The sequence below is a fragment of the Dermacentor variabilis genome, chromosome 1 (genome assembly GCF_050947875.1).
Source record: "Dermacentor variabilis isolate Ectoservices chromosome 1, ASM5094787v1, whole genome shotgun sequence".
NCBI classification, from domain to species: domain Eukaryota; kingdom Metazoa; phylum Arthropoda; class Arachnida; order Ixodida; family Ixodidae; genus Dermacentor; species Dermacentor variabilis.
In genome coordinates this window covers 57,792,910-57,810,628 of record NC_134568.1, presented here as the reverse complement: position 1 = coordinate 57,810,628, position 17,719 = coordinate 57,792,910, and the positions used below count along the sequence as shown (strand labels likewise).

At 43.1% G+C, this 17,719-nt stretch overlaps 1 long non-coding RNA gene across 1 annotated transcript; it reads right to left on the bottom strand.

Annotated features, from left to right (window-relative positions):
- Positions 1–1,631: 1,631 nt before the first annotated feature.
- Positions 1,632–2,802, bottom strand: LOC142571289 (uncharacterized). The gene is made up of 2 exons (XR_012825837.1): positions 2,540–2,802; positions 1,632–1,801 (listed from the first exon to the last, which is right to left on the bottom strand). It is a non-coding gene; the product is annotated as an uncharacterized LOC142571289 (long non-coding RNA).
- Positions 2,803–17,719: the final 14,917 nt, after the last annotated feature.

The window sequence follows — 17,719 nt, the reverse complement described above, 5'->3', positions numbered from 1 at the left end:
TTAGACAATAGACAACAGTTGGGCCACTAGGGCTACAGAATGGGTACCAAGAGAAGGGAAACGCGGGCGAGGACGGCAAAAGACTAGGTGGAGCGATGAAATTTGGGAAATTCGCGGGCGCTACAATTGGAATCGGTTGTCGCAGGACAGGGGTAATTTGATATCGCAGAGAGAGGCCTTCGTTCTGCAGTGGACGTAAAATAGGCTGATGAAGAAGATGATGATGATGATGACTCATACAAGCGTTCTAGAGCGTCAGAAGGGTGTTGACGAACCACGCATGTGAAGTTTTCCGGATGTCCTGAAAGAATTGAACGTCTCACATAGTTTCCATTTCGAAGGAATACGGTGATGGGAACTTTATGGGTGATGTGCGAGCAAAGTATCAGAAGCATCGGGCAATCGCGGGTTTTGAAAAGAACTTTTAAAGCGCTTGAAGCCGTTATACAGCTGTTATATACATATTGTTTCCCTGTGTCCTGGGGATCTGAATCCGGCAAAAAGGAACATGCTGTGCGTGGCCAAAGTTTAATGTTTCTGAGGTAATTATGAGCTTTGCAGTTAATTACTGAAGACTCATTTTCACCCTGTTCCCATGATACGAGGTGCGCAGTCGGGTTTCTCGGTGTCCTCGGTGAATTAAAGCATGAGGCACCATGTTTATACTTAGAGGGGATACTGGGCATATTGTTGTGAGTGACGTGTATACGCAAAGTTTAAGGCGTCTGTGTTATCTGCGGCCATTCAGTAAATTACGCATGTAAAGCACGCCAGAGCGTTATAAGGAAAATAAGGAGAACGTTATAACTGATGTGCACGCAAAGTTTAATGTTGGTTAATAAATTACGGCCTTTGATAGCGGGGCCTTTGAGATACCAGCGTAAATAAATAAATAAATAAATAAATACCTAGGCTTAAAACTATAGCATGCACTTACTGCGTGACAGACGATACTTTTGAGCCCTGTTGCAGAGGACCACGCGAAATGAAAAGGTATATACACCCATAGTGATGCACACAACAGCCTTTTATTAATTTCACTTAATAAATAAATAAACATTATACAATTGCTTGAAAGCGTTAAATACAATCTTTCCCAGTGTGCCGAGAGAACTGCATACGGGACACTTAGTTTACATTTGGTGAAAATTGAGGCCACGTTATGGGTAACGAGTGGCGAAAATTTAAAGCTTCCGCTTTATAAATCATTAATTTGCCAGATAACTACTGAATACTCATTTTCATCTTATTTGCCCAGACAACACAATCACATCCGCAGCACATCCTTGGGACATACAATTGACGACGTTTAGCCGTCCTCAGGACGTCCCCACATGAGCCTCAAAAGATCCCTATGAAGTCCTGTTGTATGGCCTCAGCACATCCTCACGACGTTCTCAGAAGAGCATTCGAGGATCTTTTCAGTACACGTTGAAGACATTTTAAAGACCTAAACATTCGCTGCGCCCAGTAAAAATCCGAGATTTTATTAACTAAAGTAAGCTGTTTTCCGTCCACTAAGTCAGAAATTCAGGCTTAAAACTATAGCATGCACTTACTGCTTGACAGACCATACTTTTGAGGCCTGTTGCAGAGGACCACGCGAAATGATAAGGTATATACACTCATAGTGATGCACACAACAGCCTTTTATTAATTTCACTTAATAAAGGTGCATGTCGCACTGACAAGAAAGGTTGAAAGGTTGAAAGAAGCATGGTAAAGTCAGGGGACTTCTCCGCTTGAAATGTCTTTATCCAAAAAAAAAAAAAAACTGAAGCGCGAGAGCCCATAGGAGATACTGAAAGAAATAATAAACAGCACATCGTCAAAAACAACTTACACCCAAATACAGAGAAATGACAAACGAAAGTGTTTATGCTACATACATGGAAGCACTGAAGCACAAAATTATTGCATGAAACACCAAAGCAATTGACTACTGGTGATCTGATGTTGTTCTTTATGGCAAAATCAATCCAGTCAATGTGTGTGTGTTTTTTTTTCATAACGAATATTTTTCACTTTCTTAGCCGGGACAGGATTTAGCAAAAATATTAAGTATACCTGCACCTAGCTTAGAGGCCGACATAGCGCGATATTTGAGTCCGGTCAGTGCTAAATTGTCGGATTGCTTGGACATTTGGAACAATGCTACTGTTGTTAAAAAAAGCGCGAAGAGGTTGAGAGTGATGTTACAGCGGCGTTGAACCATGAAGCGATCGCCAGAAATGCTGAAACCATCACGTTGAAACTGTCTACTTTCGCGACCCGGCATAAAATGTCAAACCTGTGGAGAGAAGCTTTGGTGATTCTATTCTACAGGCGAAGCGATACCGTGAGTTCCAGCACCCGTTCCATCCGACCAAATGAGCTCCATGGCAAAGTCGCGCGAAGCCGTCTGATTCCACTATGTAATTGATGAAGGTTCTGTCTACGTTGTTCGCTTAGTGAAAACATGCGCTTATGCGTCTGTTTCCTCCCCGTAAAAACCTGCGTTTCACTTTCTGTCACCCTGAAAAATATGTGAGAGACTTACCCGCTGTCCGGCTGTCCTGTTTTCCTCCAATGCTGCCCTTGGCTTGGACTGGCCTGGCTTGACTTTTCAAATCGAAAGTGCCAATGTGCCAGACACGACGGTGCCAGCAAGGAAAGAAAATGAGATGGCTTGGTCGCTGACATATCGCAGGATACCTTGCTGGTTCATTCTTTCATTGCCAACCACAAATGCTATCGCCCGCGGGTACTCGCAACGATACAAATTTCAAAAAATGGTGCAATCAAAAACAGTGGTGAGGTATCAAGAGCAGTTGATCAAGGTTTAACTCAACGAAAAAAAAAAGTCAAAATCAAGCTTCACGGAGTAGTAACAATGTCACATGAAGTATAGCACCTAATTTTTCATTCATCAACCGAAACAATCACAAATATTTCAATTTCAGGGGTTTTTTTCTAACATATAACTAAATGTCTTCAAGATGAACTGTAGTGGACGTTCTTTAGATAATCAGACATCCTCAATAAACCCTGCAAAAGATGTTTTCAGGATGAACCCGTGAATGTTGTCCCGAGGATGTACCGAGGACGTCGTAAAACTGTGAGGACGTTTGTGTCATTTGAGGACGTCCTGAGGACGTCGAGTGTTGTCTTGATTCAGGCGTTTTACGAAACGTAGAGTGTAGACCCTCTGTTCTCAGAGAGCTGAGAGTGGCAACTTATGTAACAGCGCGAAAAATAAGGAAGGGACGACGATATAGACCGGGTGAAAAGAGCGCTGATTTCCAACTGTTTATGCTAGGCATATGTACATATACGAAGCGCCAGCAGGAAAGGGGGGGGGGGAAAGGAGAAAGGAAAAGAAAAATAACAATCAGCATGAGTGGCACAAGGTGATATCCCCAAGCTCCTAATCACCAACAACCTAAAAACCTTAGCTCTTCCTTGGTTAATGTAAGTGATCCTTGTGTCGAGGAACAATCCAGCTTTTTTTTTTTTTCTCAGGCACGCATGGCTCGGTACGACGACGCGTAGGCTTATCATCACCTTTACGGCAACGTAAGCTAAGCTTGCCCTGATTACCGTCACTTATATGCTTGTGCTATTTTATGCTGGTGTTTATGCATCTGCCAGTCTGTCCATTGTATTCTGGTCCGAAAGACAACGGCACGCGATGAACGACACCCTCGTCGCAAGAGACAAAATGTTTTTGGTGTTGAATCTTGAAGCCATTGCACGGGTTTGTTTTCTAGCAAAGGACTGAATGTTTTAGCGGAGCCGAAAACAGAACATCAACGCCTACGCGTTTTCCAATCTTCTTCAAGTTATGGGAAGCCTGGTGGATATGCGGAATAACGGCCATTTTCTTGCGTGCAACCAAACCTGCCACATCTTTCTTCTCAGATTGCCCGACTGTTCTCTCTTTTTTTTTTTGCAACAGGCCCTCGGCCCGCATCATACAGCCGTCTATTTTGAAGTGCGAGGCTTTCTTGGATCATATGTTGACAATATTTCGTTATAACATTAGTAAAGCTGTAGTTAACAATGCTACGCTTCACGAGCTTGGAGTGTGCAGATACAGCGGGTAATAAAGCATTTCTTGCTCTTGTTTCATAACCCCAAAATACGTGATCATTAAAAAAAAATTCGTCGTATCACTAAAAACCTAATGGAATTCTTCTCAGGCAGTTCATGCGTCAAAATTAAAGGTGTTAAGTTTCGCTTGAAAATGTCAAGCATGTTTCCAGCTGCTTGATGAAAAACCGCTTTGGCGTTGTCAATGATGATAGAAAGTCGTCTGCAAATCTAAAAACTTGGATTACCTTTATTCCTTCGAGACATTTGTTTATATCCATGTCATGCATCGCTAAAAATAGGTCACTAAGGACAGGGGCAATACATGACCCATTGCAAATTCCGCTTTTTTTTTTTTTGCAGGTAAATACCTTTGTCCCACATGGACAAAGGTAGATCTTAGATACACCTCAAGCAATTCCAAAAAAGCACTAATGAATGCTCCAGAACTGTTTAGAAAGGAAACGGCACTTAACTTGGCAAAGGCATCTTCAACACACAATAGTGTATCTCGCGGTAAAGAGTAAAAAAGATATTTTATATCGATCGAAAAAGGCCGACAATATTCGACAACCTGCATGAAATTTGGGTCTTCAATTTTTAGCGTAGTGAACTTATCTTGTAGGAGTAGACCTAAACATTTCTGCCATGTTTCCTTCTTTGAAATAATCAAACCAAGGGGGCAGCCATCCTTATGTATCTTCGCAGAAAAAAAAGAAACATATCTAAACAAAGTTTTTTTCCTGTCCTGAATTTTTGACGGTCTTGACGGTCTGCACAGTTTTGTTGCTACAAATTTCATTACCATAATTCTTCAAGTAAAACTTTATTCCGCTCAAGGATATTAAGATAATGTGGTAAGATCAAGTGTAACGGTGTATATGTACATGGTGCGACCAAGGGTTATAAAGACCAGGAAGCATGGTGACGTACGTTATAAACAAGTACATCAGGGTCTAATTTATTAGTTCCATGTGCACTTATGCACAGTTCAAAATTAGTAGTTTGTACAGCAGTCTTGTACATGCAGATCATTCTGAAAACATGTAGCGCAGTTATTTTCAGTGTTTTAAGCTTTGTGCAGTATTGTTTAGTATGTGTGTGCCATGTTACATTACCGATAAGTCTGAGAGCCCACTTTTGTGCAAGTAGCAGCTTTGGATTATTCTGTTTATTCGTTGTTCCTCATACAGACAAGCAGTAAGTGATTTTTGGTAAAAAGAACGCATTAGAAATAAGTATTTTCACTCGTGCTAACAGCACATGTCTCAGTCGACATAAGGAACCAATATGTGCATCCCAAGTAAGTGCATCGGAAAAAAACAACACCCAATCATTTAATTCACGACACAACTTCAAATACGTTGTTACGCATAACAAAAGTGAAATTACTACGAACGCTTTTTTTTGCACGGTATATTGCTTTTGTCTTATTAGTGTTCATTTTTTGGCAGTTTTTTGGTGACCACTGACGCAAGTGTTGCCATGCATGGGTAATCATGCTTAGTGGCGCCGGAAACTAACATAGATCAGCTGTGTACGTGACTAGATTAACCGATACGGGGTTGTAGAATATATCAATGACGTATACCAGAAGCAGCAGGGAACCTAGTATACTGTCTTGTGGTACAACGGATATAAGTGGTTTTAATGTTGATTATGAAAAATTGCGAACCACCATTCGTTAGCGATAACTGAGATAAGACTTTATAAGGGCTAAACCAGTTCTTCTGATGCCGTTTCGATTAAGTTTGTGCATTAATAAATGATGGTCGAGCAGATCGAAAGCCACCCCCCCCCCCCCCCATTGGAAAACTTTACATAACTCCCAAGAACCAGTTGTTTTGCCAAACAAATGCTAAAAACTGGAAGGATTGAAATCGGTTTATAATTGGACTTGTCTGGCTAAGAGCCTCCTTTACGTAAAGCAACAGCCTTGGAAATTTACACTTCAAGGGGTAAGGTACCAATGCTCACTGCGAGGTTGTAATGTGGGCTAACACCGGGGCCAAGATATATCAATCACATATTTAAAACGTTTTACTTGAAAGCCATCTTTATCCTCAGATTTACTCCGCCGAATATATTTAAATACTGTCATTATTTCTGTTTCAGTCGCAGGATACACAAACAGGGACTCTAAAGCAAATGGTGCCTGTTAGACGACGCCTGAAGGTGAATCAGATGGGCAGCTAGGAAAGCGTTCTAGTAACATTTACGAATAATTCGTTGAACTCGTTCGAAAGCTGAGTACCGCTTAGAACAAGTCCATCTTTTCGTATTGATGTTATGTTATCCTTTGTTTCGAAAATTGAGAAGCTTATGTAATTCAGCCCACTGAACAGTAGCATTTCGACTGGACGAATGAGAGAAAACATTATTAAAATATTTCAACTTTGCATACCGCAATTCTAAGTTTAATCAGTTTTTATATTTTTTTTGTAAATGAGCAACTTTTCAGCCTCCCGATATTTTAGAAATTGACCGTACATCTTTTTCATTTGTCTTTATTGCTTAGTAGGTCTTGCGTAACGACGGTTCGCCAGAACTTGGTCTACGAGAGCGTAACATTGTTTGTGCGTTGGTTTTACTTTCTTTATCAGCGCTTTGTGTACATCATCAGCGTCATTGGAAGGAAGCACTGCGCTCGAGTCGGTCTAGGAAATTGCCATTCGGAAGAGTTCAGGACTGCTTTGGTGAACTTGTCGACATCGTAACATTGTTTTCAGATTACAGCAGAGTTCTTTAAGCGCTTTTGCTGCTGGCGATTTTGCCTGCTTCAAGAACTTATGTGAATAAGCTTGCTCGAATAAGCAAGCACGCTTCCTGTAAATGGCATTCTGCGCTGCTGTTAAGAGGGTGGCGCAAGTACCATCACAATGTTTTTTTTTTTTTTGCGTGCATTCTTGTAATCGTGCGTGCGCCGCCTTATCTTTCAACAGAACTGAAAAAAGCATTCACGAACGTAATTTCTTTTTTTGTAAAACTTGATGCAACATTCATAAAATCGTAGAATGAGCCAAAATTCGTAAACATAAAAAAAATCGGGAGAGTTGGCAAGTATGGATTTGTGCATTGACGGCTCCCCTGTGGCTTTGCTGTCCCCAGCTTATGTTGGTCCAGCTACTGTCCACTCTTCTACCAACGTTCCTTTATTTTCTTGCCCTTGTGCTACACTTCTGAACCTCGTTCGACTTACCGTTCCAGCCGTAAGACGGAACAGACATTTCGCCCGCAGACACTCCAGCCCTGATCAGCGCTCTCTGCGCACCTAGCTGTCTGTCCGCAAGAGGACGGGCTCCACAACTCGCGGATAGTCCCCAATACCAACTAGTTAGTCTAGGTGGTGTGTTTAGTGCACCGTACGGGCCAGGGCCTGGGCTAGAAGTTGTGGGCCCCGGCCGGGTTCGGGTTTAAAGCCACGGGCCCGGGCCGGACTCGAGCTCGCTCATTAAAGGGCCTATATAAGTCGGGTCTTCGAGCACACACGAACATTATGCATTGTACAGTCCAAGGTATTCTGTGCCATGCTGAAGTGACACGTGCAAAGAGCTGGCTGTTAGCACACCTTAGCAAAGAAAATAAAAAAAAAGAATTCTAGTTTCTGTCTTTTCCACAAAAACGAACTTTGTTTCCGCGTATAAGGTAAATTAAATTACACAGAAAACCGCTCTTCAAACCATATCCCTGTTACTGCTTTTGCGATTGCACTATTGCCACTCTCGATACTGTTATATCACTTTACCGCTAACGCAAGGGGTGTCTCTTTCTGCTTGTGCATCTACTTTATGCTGCATGCTCGCGAATTCGCCTGTTTGTATTCGTACCGGGTGTTTCAGCGAACACTTACAAAAAATATTTTTAAATTGCCTGCGGCACATAGCACAATTCTAGTCCATGAGATGGTCTACTCGAAGAGGCAGACATTACTCATGAGCGCAGTCACTTCGTTTCATTTCGTATTTCGCTGGCTTTCTTTAAACGCCGAAAAAAGAAAAATCACCACGCAGCATGTACGTTGCCACAAAAAATTGAAACTATGGTTTCTGAGCCCCCTCTACAACATAACGATACTCAGTTGGCCCTATAGTGAATAAAAAAATGTTGAATAATTGATATCAGCTTCTTATCTAACTAAGGTGAGCATAAAAATATTTTTAGGAGCGCCACATCAGAGCAAACCATAGGTTCTTGCTTTCACCCAGCTACGGTTAACCACATTTTTTTTTTAAATGCTTGGTTCAAATTACGTGAAATACACCCTGTATAACCTCATCAGCTTCTTTATCTTGATGCAACAAATTATCAACCAAGAGCTTGTTTTATAAATTTGTGTAGTCATTAATGTTTCCAACGTGATGATTTTAAGTGTGATGTGTGGCGAAACTTCGGCGTTTCTGACTTGATAATGACTTCTCGAAATAAATCACCTAACCATTACTTTTTCTTTATTTTAATGCGTTGCACGACGTTCGTAGTCGATTTCCCTGATGCGCTCGGTGTACTAAACAACATACTTTGTTCATATTCTGATGAAAATAAGGGAAATGTTATGGTAATGTAGGCGAGGTGCAAAGTTAAGAACATATATGACAAGCGCATATGCAAGATTCTGCGCTCCGAGCTCAGGCATCAAGAGCGCCTTCACTGCACGACTAGTTACGTGTCATTTGCTTTACCTGTGACCCTTCCTGGAATGCTGCACAAATGTTGCAGTTTCAGGCTTTTGGCAGCTAGGGTGACAGAAACGCCATGGCAAGGGATGCTTCGCAACTTACCGCGATCGTCAGAAAGAATGACTAATACGAAAACTGTCAGGAACATATATAGCTTTGTCTTGCCTGGAGGGGTTAGAAGACGAAACTGAAGCACTGGAGAAGCGACCAAAATTTCGCACCGCGCCTCGCATTAAAGCACACGAGCTCCTGGAAATGAATAGAAGAACAGCAAGAGAGGCCGGCCTAGTATCCACCGAAGGTTGCCTTTCGCAGGGTGTTGAAGGCCTTGTGAAGTCAGGCTACCAACGCCCCCAAAGTGTGGCGATGGGGCAAGTCGTTTCCCACTTCCATGAAATTGGCTTGTGCCTGCTGCAGGCTGACAAGGAAGGCGAACCTGTCGTCCTTGCCCACTCTGAGTTCAAAGATGAGGCGCAACAAACAATTCGCAAGAGCTTCAGGGAAGTCGATGTAAATGGAAAGCCGCGGTTAAGAAGGACTTTTGAGTGCTTGTGTAAGGACTTTAACTTTCTTCAATTGTCAAGTAGCGTAAGCAAATGTCCTATAAACGCGTTCCAAGTATTTCGTTCAGAAAAACCTCAAAACGAGAAGGTTCCTTTCTGTTTTATTGTGAGCAAGAAATTCTCGTAGCAGCCTTGTGCTGGGCCGTTTAGGTTGAAACATTTAAAGCAAGTAAATGTTGCAGATACACCTATGATTAAGAAATTGGGTAAATTCAGTTTTAGAAGAAAAATTGGATTTCAGGATATTTCAAAGCTCAGCCGAAGCAACATCCAAGACGGTCACGCCCCGTAAAGAAGTGTTTGATGAAGCTTGAATTATGGCATTTCGAGGCAAATACTGGGCCCTATGACGTAAAACTATCCGAATCTGTTCTTACTGCATTTCCTGGCGTCACTTTTACGTAACCGCCGATGCAAGCATCGGGCGATGACCCGAAGCGTTGTTTAAATCAGCCAATCAAACGCTCTCCGACGCGCCGCGAACGGCTATTGTTTCGCTACTATATACAAGCACGCGATAGCGCGCGATCAAATCGCGGCCGGGGCGGCCGCATTTCGATGGGGGCAAAATGAAAAAAAAAACAAAAAAAAACCGTCCGTGTCCCGTGCATTGGGGGTATACATTAAATATTCCCTGGCCGTCCAAATTAACCCGGAGTCCACCACTACGGCGTGCCGCATAATCAAATCGCCGTTTTGGCACATAGAACCCAAGAATTCAATTCAATTCAAAAGGACTCCTATATAATTTACAGTAGGTCACTTGTGTTTGATTTCAAAGGGAATAGCATTGCTTACTTTGACACCTTTTTGTTATCTAATTGGCTGACAAGAGGCGAGGAGCACGCAGAACTGGAGAGTGTTTCGGTGGGGCCTAACTATAGCGCAGTAATAGTAGATAACAGGATGAGGAAGGTGGTGCCGGCGGCTGCGGGTGTTATAGCTAACGGGCATGCATGTGGACTTAAATGTTTGTGCATAAATTACAGCCTTTGCGAAAAAAAATTCCTCCATGAAATGCTCAATTAAATGCGTTGCACGGCTGTGTTTCTCTATGCCCCGAAATGGACTCTACTAGACGACGCGTTAGCATCTGGTGAAAATTGGGGGGGGGGGGGGGGGGGGGCGTGTTATGTACCATCTTTAGCGAAACGCTAACGTTTATAAATTAATAAGGAGCTTGGCAAATAATTGCTGAACCGTCGTATTCTCCATATATTCTTGCTATATGTATAACGCCTGCGGAGTCCGCATTGGATAAATGAGTTACCATGTTTATATTCCGTGGGTATAGGGGGGAAAGTTATGGGCGATGTTTAGGCAAAGTTCAAAGTGTGGCGTTCAATTACAGCGCAGAATTTATCCCGTAGTCACAAGGAGAACTATAAGCCACCGGCATCAAATGTGGTGGGTGGGCGAACGTTATGGCCGATACGCATGGGAAGTTAAAAGCGCATGCAGCCTTGCCTGAAAATTCCGTAAAAAAAGTAAGAAGAGCTAGGCAAGTTGGTGCGGTAACACAATGAAACAGCTGTAAATACTAACGCCAAAGAAGAAAAAAAAAGTAAATAAGTGCTCCAAAGCGTTATAGCCGGCGGGGAACGGTAAAAACGCGCGAGTCATATGCGGGCAACGTTTTGAAATGAATGGTTTTTACAAGCAGCTAAAATTCTTAATACGACTGCTGGAAAGAAACAGCTTCTCTGGCAATCGGGCAGTGATTCCGAAAGGTCGCACAAGTCTGCTGCCTTTTATTCTTCTTTCTTTTCCTGTAGAAAAGTTAACCTGCAGACTTTAGTGGTTACTGCGACGGAGTCGTTTTCAACGACGCCCGAAACAGACGTAAATTACACGGGTCTCAACATTATTGCTTCTCTTGCGAGTAGGCAGCGCTACCTGTTCGTTAAGTAACTGTTTAATCATTGACATTTGTCAGTAATGAAAACATTGTCACTTAGGTATACATAGGTCTATAGGAGTTATGCGGCTTATTTTATGCTCTCCGCGGTGGAAATTACGTGCCCGGAATATTCCCCTCATCAATCACGTAATTAACTCAAACTTACTAATTAATCTTGTAGCAACACTTTTGCATCTAGTAGGCAAACCATGCTTATTCGCTAGCAATCTCGTTGCTTCACCACTTTCGAGAAATGCGCCCTGGAAATATGTGTAGAAGTAGACTGGTGTTCTATTTATCATACATCGCGAGTGCATTTTTCGACAGCCTCGATAAACGTGAACTACTAATGCAACTACAACATCTCTAAAGTTCTGGCAGAGCCAAGAAAAATGTTAGTTGCTTTGTAAGCGGCACCTGTTCCGCAGCCTGCAGATATCATACCGTAGCCTATTTTAAACAAAAATGTAGTCTTAAGATGTTGTTTTTCACGAGCTTATATGTTCTGCGTAGACATCGGCACAACCTATTATTATTAATCACAATAAAGAAACACACGCACACACACATATATTACAGGGTGCCCCACGTAGCTTGAGCCAAATTTTAATATATATGCAAATGCCACGTAGCTGGACCGAACCAAGGTAATGGCGCTTGTCGTCGCTTCGAGATACTCAGATTATTTTTCCATTCCACGGAACTAGACAATTAGCCTTAATTAATTAATGAAATTCTTAATTACTATAGTTAGATAAGCTGTGTGAATGAGAAAATTACAGAGTAACATGAAAAACTCCCAATACATCTTTGTGTTGCTCAATACGTGCTGCATAAAAGTGTTTTTCCGAGCGTGAAAGAAGCCCGCGAATACACACAAAGTGCCTTGAGCGGCCAGTCGCGCGGCAATTTTGCGCGTATTCTCAGGCTTCTTTCACGCTCGGAAAAACACTTTAATGTAGCATGTATTGAGCAACAGAAACCTGTGTGAGGAGTTTTTCGTGTTACTCAACAGTTTTCGCATTTACACCCTCGGTTAGACTCCTTTCCTTCTCGTTGATATATATATATCAGTGGCGTAGCCAGAGATTTCCAGCTCGGCCTCCTCCTTATAGAATTTGTCGATAGATCAAATACATTAACAATAACTTCATAGCCGTTGCCAAAGATGCTGAAAACGAATTCTTGAACGCTACGCACTGTCAAGAGAAGCAAAATATGTATTTTTTCGTAAAAGAATATACTCGTATGTCCGAAAAATTGTTCCCAAAATAACTGATATCAATGCTTCCATGTTTTTGTCGATTTAGTAAGTGAAGAAAATATCGCGCGAACTTTAGAACTATATCAGTTCGAAATCAGCAAAGCAGTGCATGCCGCTGATATGATAATGTAAAGGCCCTGAAATTAACAAATTGAGGACAAATATTTTAATGAGACTTTGTCATTCAAGAACCTTGTTGACATTTTTGTACATATGCAATGACCAGGGGAAAATCTCAATGACGCTTTCCTTTGTTCCATTGTATTACGCAGGAGCAGCTTTCACCGGTCGTGTAATGTAATTGCATCGAAATTATAGTCACAACAAAGAGCACATATAAAGAGCAGGAGTTCTGCAAGATATACGAGGGCGAGTCAAATGAAAGTGAGCCAGTGCTTTGACATATGACAAATGGGGTAGTTTATTTAAAAGTAGTCTCCGTGAGCATTTGGACATTTGTTCCACTTACTAACGAGTCGCGTTATTCCCTCCTCATAAAACTCCTTGGGTTGCTGCTTCAAAAATCTGTACCTGACTCTTTCACGTCATCGTCAGACAAGAATCTGGTTCCCTTGAGCTGTTTCTTCAATTGCCCCGAAATGTGGAAGTCGCAAGGCAACAGGTCTGGGCCGTTTCGCACTTGAACTTTGCCAATTTTGTCTTATCCACATTAGCGACGTGGGGACGGGTATTGTCGTGGAGCAAGATGATTCCATTCGACAATTTTCCACGTCGTTTGTTCTTGATTGCGACACGCAGCCGATCCGGCGTTTCACAGTATCGGAAACCATTGATAGTCTCTCCAGGTTAAGCAAATTCGATTAGTAATGGCTCCTGACGATCGAAAAAAAAAAGTAAACAACTTAAATTTCCGGCGGAAATGACGGCCTTTGCTTTCTTAAGGGGTGGTGAATTCGAATGTGGTACCTTCATTGTGCTACCGGATGAGATGAGTCAAGGCAGCACCGAACCTCTCCGTCTTCTGGCGGTGGTTCAAAATCTTGGGCAACCATTGTGCACACAAGAGCCGATAAACGAGATGTTCATGAATTATGGCGTGAGCCGAACCGCGACTGATGTTCATACGCTCTGCCAGTTCATCGATGCTTATGCTCCGTTCTTGTCTAATCAGCTCATCAACCTTTGCCATTGTGTTGGAGGTGATTGCACGGTGGTTTTGGCCCTGTCTTGGATCGTCTTTGCAACTTTCACGTCCTTTGAACCGTTTGCTCCAACGCTTCACAGTGGCCAATGATATACAATGTTCAACGTACAGGCCAGCCATACGGCGAATAATTTCTTTTTGGGAATCACCATCAGCTGTCAAAAACCTCACGACACTACGCTGTTCAACTTTTGGAGAGTCCATTATGTCACGCAATCACATTCAACCCAGTGTATGAGAGCATTAAGAACAATTATCTTTACAACTGCGTGTCACTTTTGTAAATGCGAGATGCTTGTGTGCTACGCGCATGCTTCGCAGATAATGAACCGAACCATTGTTGCGCGGGGTGTGCTGGCTCACTTTCATTTGGCTCGCGCTCGTACATTAGAAATGCGAATATACAATGGAATATACAAATGCGAAGATACAGCTTGATAAAGGGCAAAAAAGTGTCACTGGAAACAAAGTTCAGTGTACGTATACACACAAAACCTTGCAACAGGATATTGAAATATACGTATAAGTCTCCAATAAGTCTACGTATCTAAGAAAAAGTCACAGTATATAATGCGTCAAACAAGGCAAATAAACATGGTGCGCAATCATAGATTCACAAACCACAGAATCCTAAAGCCCGCCCTCCTCCCTCCACTCTCCTGATGTATCGCGCGCGACGGAAGGCGGCGTGCTTCCTCCCCGCTTTTCTCCCTTGCGCACACAAGACTGAGCCACCGTCATCGACTCATCCATTCCACCCCCCACCCCACCCCCCACCCGCCCTACGTTTTCACTCGCACATACAGTATGCGGCGCGCGTTCACGATGTTATCGCCCTTGGACTTTAAAAGGTACATGAGGGCGACGGCAGGAATACGCCTGCAGTGTACATATAATTACTCTCGCAATAATATAGTAGGAGTATCCGGCAACTGAAGCGTCCCATGGCCCATTACTTTCCGCAAAAGAAGTAACAAAATCGTACTTTCACCATGCGGCAATTCACTGCGCCGCAACAATGTCTTTTCTTTGTGTGTGTGGTGCGGGGAGCAACGATATGAAAAAAAAAACGCAAAGGAAGCATGTTGGCTACAATAATAATAATAATATTTGGGGTTTTACGTGCCAAAACCACTTTCTGATTATGAGGCACGCCGTAGTGGAGGACTCCGGAAATTTTGACCACCTGGGGTTCTTTAACGTGCACCTAAATCTAAGCACACGGGTGTTTTCGCATTTCGCCCCCATCGAAATGCGGCCGCCGTGGCCGGGATTCGATCCCGCGACCTCGTGCTCAGCAGCCCAACACCATAGCCACTGAGCAACCACGGCGGGTTGTTGGCTACAATAGAATGCCCACTTTGACACCTAATGTGGCTACCGAAGCAATATCGAAGGAACCGTGAGACGCTTGGTCCACAGAGAACCACACGCACACTGCTCGGTATCCTACACCGGAAAGACGAGACTTTCCGGAGAGGTTGCGCTCAAGCGAACGCGTTGTAATCCGTCGAGTCCCCACAGTGATGGCGGCGAGCGACCATTGTTTCTTCTTCTTGTCTGCTAGCCAGAAAGCGTTCCGAAACTCTGCCAGGCTAAAATCCACTCGGCAGAGAGAAACGAACGCGCACTGAAGTGCGCTGCGCGGTGGTCGGGGCAACACGAGAAAAAGTTTGGAGGACGCTTAAGCTTCGCCTATAAGAGTGGAACGCGATAGCATTCAAAGATCCCTGACAGCTTCTCCCACTTCGCGGCAACTGGAGCGTATGTAACCGTAATGTTTACCGGGAAACGCTGGCCGCGAACGTTATGCACGAAGGCGGGCTTTGTGGTAGAAACCCGGCCTCTTGCGTGGGCCGCGATGGGGCGGAGGCAAGCGCCAGCTGGAGGTATTGCATTGAACCGGGCGCGCTGCTCCATGGCCCCCAATGGCGAACACGCAAATGGCGAACGCCGCGGCCGGTCTGTGAACTGTAGAAACGCTGAAAAAGGGGTTTCTTTGACCTTTCGTCTAAGAAAATTATGTTTTCTCGCTTAGTCAAATTACAATCCGAGAGCTATCATGTCTGTAGGTTGCGTGTAAGTTGTGGTTTACTATTCTTCCACGTATTTAGCTTGAGAAATTCATCATATTTTGGTGGTGAAGCAGCGCACTGACAAGGACAAGGCAAAGACACACAAGAATACACGACACTCGCTGCACGACAATTGTGTGTCTTCGTCTTGTCCTTGTCAGTGCGCTGCTTCACCACCAAGGTATGATGGTGAATCACCAACTCGCCCAACTTTCCACATTATTGAGAAATTCAATTAATTCAGTAAATTCCTTGCGTCACATGGAGGGCCTTGGTATGAGTGGTTCGAAAATATTGTTGCCGAAACGACGTCCGACGCAGGCACCATATGTTCTGCGACACGGGCTGCTTAATGCTGTCGTGTTAAAACGCATGCACTCTGGCTGGCTCTGGCAGCCCTCGGGTAGCGAGAACCAGAAAATTGAAGAGGCTCAATGTGTCTTTGCGAATAAAAGTCAAAGCAGAAAAATAAATAAGAACGTAGTTACCTAGGTAACTACATTCCTATTTGCTGGCTTTAGTGTCTTGACATGGATGTTTTGGCGCAGGTGAAAAGAATGTTGATATACTTTTCGGTGACATGACGGCACAAATGAACCGCCACAACGCTTCGTCACGTCGGATCTCGTTGCGTGATTTGTCAACTTGTCTGATAGTGTGTTGATTTGGCTTGTCTCGTTGTATGGTCCGACGTACTTAAGAAAAGTCAATGCACGTTTGGTTTCAAATGTTTATAAGAACATTAAACCCACAAAGTTACGGAATTGAAAATCTAAAGCATGACTTTGGAAATGTCAATGCACCTTCTGCATGAAAACTTTATGAGAACTTTATGCCCATAAAATTTTGGAATTGAAATCCATTCTATCCGTAGATACCGCGGCCTACGCGAGACACCATGACGAGCCCGTTCGCCATCAAAACGCCCTTAAAGCTTTGTGCTCGAACGGGCTCCTTGCGTTATGTGACTCGAGATGTATGTGCGTTGCCACGAAATCCAGGCCGAGTTCGCTATGTTCACGCTGAAATGTTTTATTTATTTATTTCAAGTACCTGCAGCGCCCGAAGGCATTATTAGGGGGAATACACAGGGTTACATAAGCTCGGAAAAAATACATAACCGAACAAACAAAAATAACATAACAGCAGAAAGGTTCACGCCGCTATAAATTCAGAGCAATGCTCTGAACGATGCTTCAGTGCGACAGTCAGCAATTTCCTGCGGTAGCTGATTCCACTGGGATATTGTGTGTGGGAAAAGCGAGTGCTGGAAGACGTATGTTCTACCAATAATATCTCTTATTTTTAAAGAATGGCCACTTCGGTGAGATAAGAAATGAGGAGGTAAAAGGTCATTAAGATTTTTATCTACTTTAACCATGCCGAGATAAATTTTAAAAAGCATTTCTAATCTCATCTTTTTTTCTGCGTGTGTGTTTTTTCCCCACCCCAATCTATCCTTAAGGGCAGTAATACTAAAGTCATAATTACTGCAGACAAAACGGGCGGCGCGGTTCTGTACATACTCGAGCATATTAGACAGTCTTTTGGTTTGCGGGTCCCAGGGCATACAAGCATACTCTAATATGGGTCTTACGTTAAAAAAGTAAAGTAGTTCTTTAATTCTGGGAGGAGCTAACCGGAAGTTACGGTTAACAAAATTCAGCATTTCACAGGCTTTCGCTGTAACATATTCAACATGCTTATTCGAAGTTAAATTCGATGAGAAATGAACGCCAAGATATTTATACTCAGTTACTCGCGATATCTGGACATTGTCTAATGTATAATCAAAGAGGTATGGATCGCATTTACGTGTAGAGGAGACGTATTGACACTTACTGGGGTTCAGAGACATTTGCCACCTAACACAACAGCGCGTTATACAGTCGAAATTGCGTTGCAAGTCCTCGTGGTCAGTGGAAAACCTAATGCAGTTATAAATCACACAATCATCCGCATACAGACGCACTTTGCATGATACAACCTGAGCATTATTGTTGAT